The following is a 6,000-nucleotide window of genomic DNA, read 5'->3' as shown; positions in this document are numbered from 1 at the left end:
TTGCTACAGAGCCACCCATGTGTAGTGTGAGGTTAATGTGTAGGGCTTGACTCTAATGCTGCAGTCGATTGTTGGGTTGTTGGGGTGGGGTTTTTTTCTGTTTTGAATTATTCATCACTAAAAGGATCAACTTAATTTCTCCCTTCCCAGTCAGGCTGTAATTAACAGAGACCTCATTCCTTGCGAGGTTTTACAGCTTTAAGTACATAAGCTACACTGTGTTTTTTGGTTTAAAAGATTGGAAAGCATCCTTTTAATATTATATTAGAATTAGGTAGCGTCTGCCTTGTATTGTAAGCTTTTTCATCTTATTGATGAAAGTATGTTTCAAAGTAACTGGCTGTTTCAATATTGATCCGTTTAAGTTAACAAGAGCCTTCTTGTCAAGTTTTCTCTAAGCTCCTATATGATTTGCACTTTTATTTAGGAGTTCATATAAAATAACTTATTTCTGTAAATGGTTTGATAAAGACACTAGAAACTGCATGCAAGTGAGTGTGTGTGTAAGAAAAGGCACTTACACCTGCACAGCAGCACATGATTAATTCTTCTGGAAACTGCTATAGCAATGATTGTTTCATTTGCTGCCCTTGGTACAGGGAGAATCTGTCATCTCAAAGGTTTGTTCTCTCACTGTCTATGAATTCTGCTGAATGTATGTGCAGTAGGATACCCCACTTGTCATCTCAAGCAACCAAAAGCTGCTCCCATGCAGCAATGCCACAGACAACTACCCCTGGGGAGATAACATAGCCTGCTTTAAAACAAAACAAAAGACCAAACCCAAAGCAAACAAACAAAAAATAAACCCCAAGTAAACCATCACAGATGTGGAGGCTGAAATGCCCTGTTAAACAGATTATATTAGAATGCGTATTTTCAGGTCTTGCACTATAAAGGTACTTCCAGCTGTAATAGCTTTTGTAGATGTCTGATAGCCCTTGGCAGCAGGCTTTATAGAAACTGTTAACTCTGCCTTAATTGAGTGTCCCTGAAGATGCTGCCTCATTGTGTTGATGGAAGGGTTAGACTTAAGGCACAATCTAAGGGCTGATTGCAGTTCTCAAGTCTTTTGGAGGGCCCTAGACCTGACCCAACCACCAGAACCTTTCCCTGAAGATAGTTCGGTTGGATGGTCTGTCGTAATTTTCAGCTCACAGGGGGGAAGTACTGGCAGGAGGTGGGCACTGCATCTGAAGAGCAGAGGAAGATAGTCAGGATTGAAATGACTTGTCCAGCACAAAAGGATTTTGGCTGGTGTGACAATTGTTTCGTCTCCAGCTGCCTTTCAGGGTGTACCTTGAAGTTAAAATTCATCATTGCAATACAGACCACAAGCTGCAGTTCTGTCTGTGTTAGAGGCTTCCCAATCCCATCTTCCTGGGCTGCAAAGCCATCCCTCCTGTTCTTCTGACTGCTTCCTCCCTGTGCAGGAGATAAGCAAAACTTCTCCCAAATCATGTAGTCAAGGCTAAATCCTGCCATGAGGTGCTCTTCTGTTGAGGGTGGAAGAAAGGCTTGGTGAAGCCTTATCTTTCTGTTCAAAACTAGCCTTGAAGATTCTCTGGGGACTGAAACACATCTCTTACGAAGACAGGCTGAGAGGGTTGTGCTTGTTCAGCCTGGAGAAGAGAAGTCTCTGGGGAGACCTTATAGCACCTGCCATAACCTGAAGGGGCTACAGGAAAGCTGGGGAGGGACTTTTTAGAAGGGCATGTAGTGATAGGGGCTGGGGGAGTAGTTTTAAATTAGAAGAGGGTAGATTTAGATTGGATATTAGGAAAAAATTCTTCACTACAATGGTGGTGAGGCACTGGAACAGGTTGCCCAGGGAGGTGGTGGAGGCCCCATTCTGTGATTCACTCCTGATTTTTCTGTCCATTAGGTTGTGGCATTCATCACTATCACTCAGCAGATGGACTTTTTTTGGAAAACAGAACACTGGTATTAGGGAGGTCTGTACTATTTGAGCTCTAGTTGCCAATATGTATCTCTCTGTGTTCTTCCTGGGTTTGGGTTTTTGGTGTGTTGTTGGTTTGGGTTTTTTTGTAAGTCTCAGTGGTAAGCAATACATTTTCTTGCTGCTGCTTTACAGATAGTGTTTGTGTATATTTAACATAATCTCTGGAGATAATGATAAGGTAAATTATGTCCATGTCAATGATACTTACACTGAAAGTGTAAGGTAGGAAGGTTAAGAAATGTTGGAGTGGATTCCCAAGCAATCATTCCAAATATTATGTGACAGTTTGTTAATTTCAGTGGCGTGCAGCTTCATGTGCCTGCTACAGTGCTCTCTAGAAATAGTTTTATGCTCTTTGACTTTTTCAGGGCTTGTGGTGGCCATGGTGGGAGAAAGACTCTAATCTGGGGCCCCAGTCCAAGGCTTAGACCACTGACTTGGGTTGTTTCACAGTGTTGAAATGAGGAGCAATGGATTCCAGCAATTCCAGCACAGGTTGCCTCACATCCGTCACAGCTGTATCAAGCTGACCTGAGCAACCCTCCAAAACTTGAGAGATACCTCAAAAAGGAATACAGATTAAATGGCTCTGTGTGATTCTTACTGTGTAATGCCACCTTCATCATCTTATTTGTGTTTCTGTACACCTGATTGTGGTTTTAAAATACTGGAGTTTGAAATATTTCAACTTCAAATTGTTGTGGGGTTTTTTTGGCTTGTAGGAGTTGGAGATTTGAACAGCAGGTCTTGGAAGAGAACAGGCATTCTTTATATGGATGTTACAGGGGTTTTGCCATTGACTCTTTACTATGAGGGTGATGAAACACTGGAACAAGTTGCCTAGAGAAGTGGTGGAGGTGCCATCCCTGGAGGCGTTCAAACTCTGAGCAATGATGAAGCTCTGAGCAATCTGATCTAGTTAAAAGCGTCCCCGCTTGCTGAAGGGGGGTTGGACCTTTAGAGGTCCCTTCCAACCTAATGCAGTCTATGACTCAAATAGGCAAAATAATACATATGGCAATATTGTACTGATGCAGTCAAAAGAGTGTTTAACAACAAATTGTATGGGCTTTGAGTCTGGGATTGAAAAACTATTTTAATCCCTTCATTTTTTGACATTTTTTTTCCAGTTAAAGAACAGGAGGGTGAAGGGAGGGCAAAAGCCCTTCAAACCAGAAGAGATTGCCCAGATAGAGGTGTGAGGAACTGACAGTCTACTGGGGGGCTGGAGGGACCTGCTGTAAGTTTCTTGATTTCTGCTGCAAGTTGATCAAATAAACAGTTGAAAATGTAATTCAGAGGATTCAGAAGCTGTTGTTCGATTTCTTCAAGAGCCAAATGCAAGACATCTTAAAAGCACCTGATTTGAGGGAGTGAAAGCTCACAGCTCAGCACATTGTGAAAATGAGGAAGGAATTTCAGGCTGGTTGTCCAATAACTGAAAACATTCAGAATAATTCATCTGGTTTCAAGAATCTTGGCTTAAAACATCTTTTTGCTACTCCTTTTCCATCTAAGCAAATGCTTTAGCTGCCTCAGGGTTACTCTGCGTCTGTGTTGCACATCCTTCCTGCTAAAAAGTAGTTCATACAGAACAAAAATGAAAACTGAGGCTGCTTGGGAATTTTCCATCAAACTTGGCCATTGAAAAATACTGTGTTTTCAACTCAATAGCAGCACCATGGATATCCTCACCTCCTCAAAGAAAAAAATCCTTTAAGGGGTGGAGAAAGACTTTATTTTTTTTAAGTTTTACTGTTCTAGTATAAAAAAATTATTATATATTATAAATGCAGATAATTATAAAACTAGTATAATTAATTTTTGTTACAAAAATTCTAATTTGGTGGTTCCAAGTCTTGCTATCCTTCTCTGATGTTCAGGATCCACGGAAGGACTGCAGACCTCATGCTGGGTTTCCTGCTGCTTCTCCAAAAGATGACTGTTTTGCAATGTGACAGATGAAGAGGAACCAAGAAGTTCAGGGAAAAGGACTTGAATTCCTCCTCCCATAAGCAGTGCTTCAACAAACTTTCCAACTACTTTTCATTTTTTTCTGACATATTACAGATATTGATACTTTGATGATTTAAAAAAAAAAAACCTTGATTTTTCTTTTTTTTCTATTTCAAAAATCATCATTTCTAAGCAAATACCTCCCTTCAGCTTTCTTTAAAGTGCAACTTTCTCTAAAGAACTATCTAGTAAAGCTTTTTTTCCATTTTTTTTATATTAGCATAGATCTTGTACACGGTTTGACAGCTGTCATAAGTGACCTGAAGTTTCAAAACATCGTAGTGGTGACCAACGCAAGGGTCAGCGATGCTCTTTCAACGTGTCACCCAACTCATGCATGGCCAAAATATTGCACCATCTTGTGGTCAGCAGGATTATGGCACCACTGCAGAATTCGTTTTCGCCCATAGGAAGAAAGAGTTAGAGCTCTAGCAAGAAAGATACCCTTCTTTTTTAGTACAGATATACCAATCTTTTATCTGCTTCTAACAGCTTGCTGCTTCTGCAAAGGTGAGATTTGAAGAAAAATATTTCTCATTGATTTATTAAATTAAAAGGCCTCATGTAGCTTTAATCTAGCCTCAAGAATGTTTGATGGCAGAGTTTATTGGATGATTTTTCTTATGTTTATAATCTATATAAATTATGCAATATTTTTGTAACATGTCATATAACATGATGTGATTTAATATCCCATATATATTCTTGTGCCTGAAAGTAATGTGGAGAGATGTCTTTGAAAGGCCATTAAGTATAAATAAATTAGAGTGAGAGCTAGAGTGGTACTGATGAATAACATTCCTCGATAAGAAGACCTTGTAGACTAAATGGGATGAGTAAATTATTACGTAATAATGCCATGCTTAAAACATTTCTAATAGTTAGGGCATTCACCTGGGAGTGTTCATGCATCTGGCCAAAGGACTGCTTACCCAGCAGTTGCCTAACATAAAACACAATGAAGTCCCAGAAGCAGCCACAAAACCCAGAAATCCTAAGAAAAAGCCTTCATCACCAGACTGGAGATGAGGTTCCTCTTGGACATATGCTCTCTAGCTCTGTAAACCCTGATTTCTTTGCTGGGCAAGTTCATAGCTTTCAAGGGATGCTGGTTGAGTGCCTCAGCCAGGACTTTGCAGGCATCCCTGGTGCCCAGTGAATTTAGGAGTCTGTGGAACATACAAAACACATAAATGAGGTTGGCTGTTTTCTAATTTGTGTGTTTCCAGCCTGTTGTCTGTGCTCCAAGGGCCTTAGAGCAGCTGTTTGGCTGACCTGCAGCAGGAACAAAATGTGGATGACTCAAGGATCTGAAAGGTCTCATTAGATCAGCAGCTGAATCAAGGCAAGCTTGGATTCTAAATCCCACACTTACACGCAAGTGTTTGAGCTACCCTCTTCCTCCTGAATTATGACTAGGCACGGAAAGGAGGAGTATTGTGGACAAGCCAAGAGTCCAGCATCTGTGGAATTAATTGTTGCTTGCTTTTTAAGCTCCCTTTTGCCATCATGTCTGGAGGGAACAACAGGTTAGGTAAAAGAGGAGTTGGAAAATGTAACTGAGGAGACATGATGGGCTTGGTCAAGATGAGAGCTGCTGAGAGCACACTGGGAGGAGAATGGTACTGGCAAAGTGTGGATGACTCACACACTTCTCAGATTCTCACTTGGTAACTTTTCAGGAATGGTTTTGGCACCAGTCAGCACCACAGCCTGCAGAGGACTGGAGATGCTGTGAGGTAGCTCAACATGCACTTGCTTCAGTACTGGACTTCATCCTTGGAGCAGGGGGATGTTGGAACAAGCTGGGCTCTGTGCTGGCAGCACCAGCTTAGGTATTCACCCTAAGCTACAGTCACAGAGTCACAGAATGTTAGGGGTTGGAAGGGGCCTTGAAAGATCATCTAGTCCAAGAGCAGGATCACCTAAGATGGATCACACAGGAACGTGTCCAGGTGGGTTTTGAATGTCAGTATCTTGCTGTCCTGATAGAGTCTGCTGAGCAAAGATTTCTGCCCATG

The sequence above is a fragment of the Gallinula chloropus genome, assembly GCF_964237585.1.
Source record: "Gallinula chloropus genome assembly, chromosome: 2".
NCBI lineage: Eukaryota > Metazoa > Chordata > Aves > Gruiformes > Rallidae > Gallinula > Gallinula chloropus.
The sequence above is the reverse complement of the archived record's forward strand: the minus strand, read 5'-3'. Positions refer to the sequence as shown.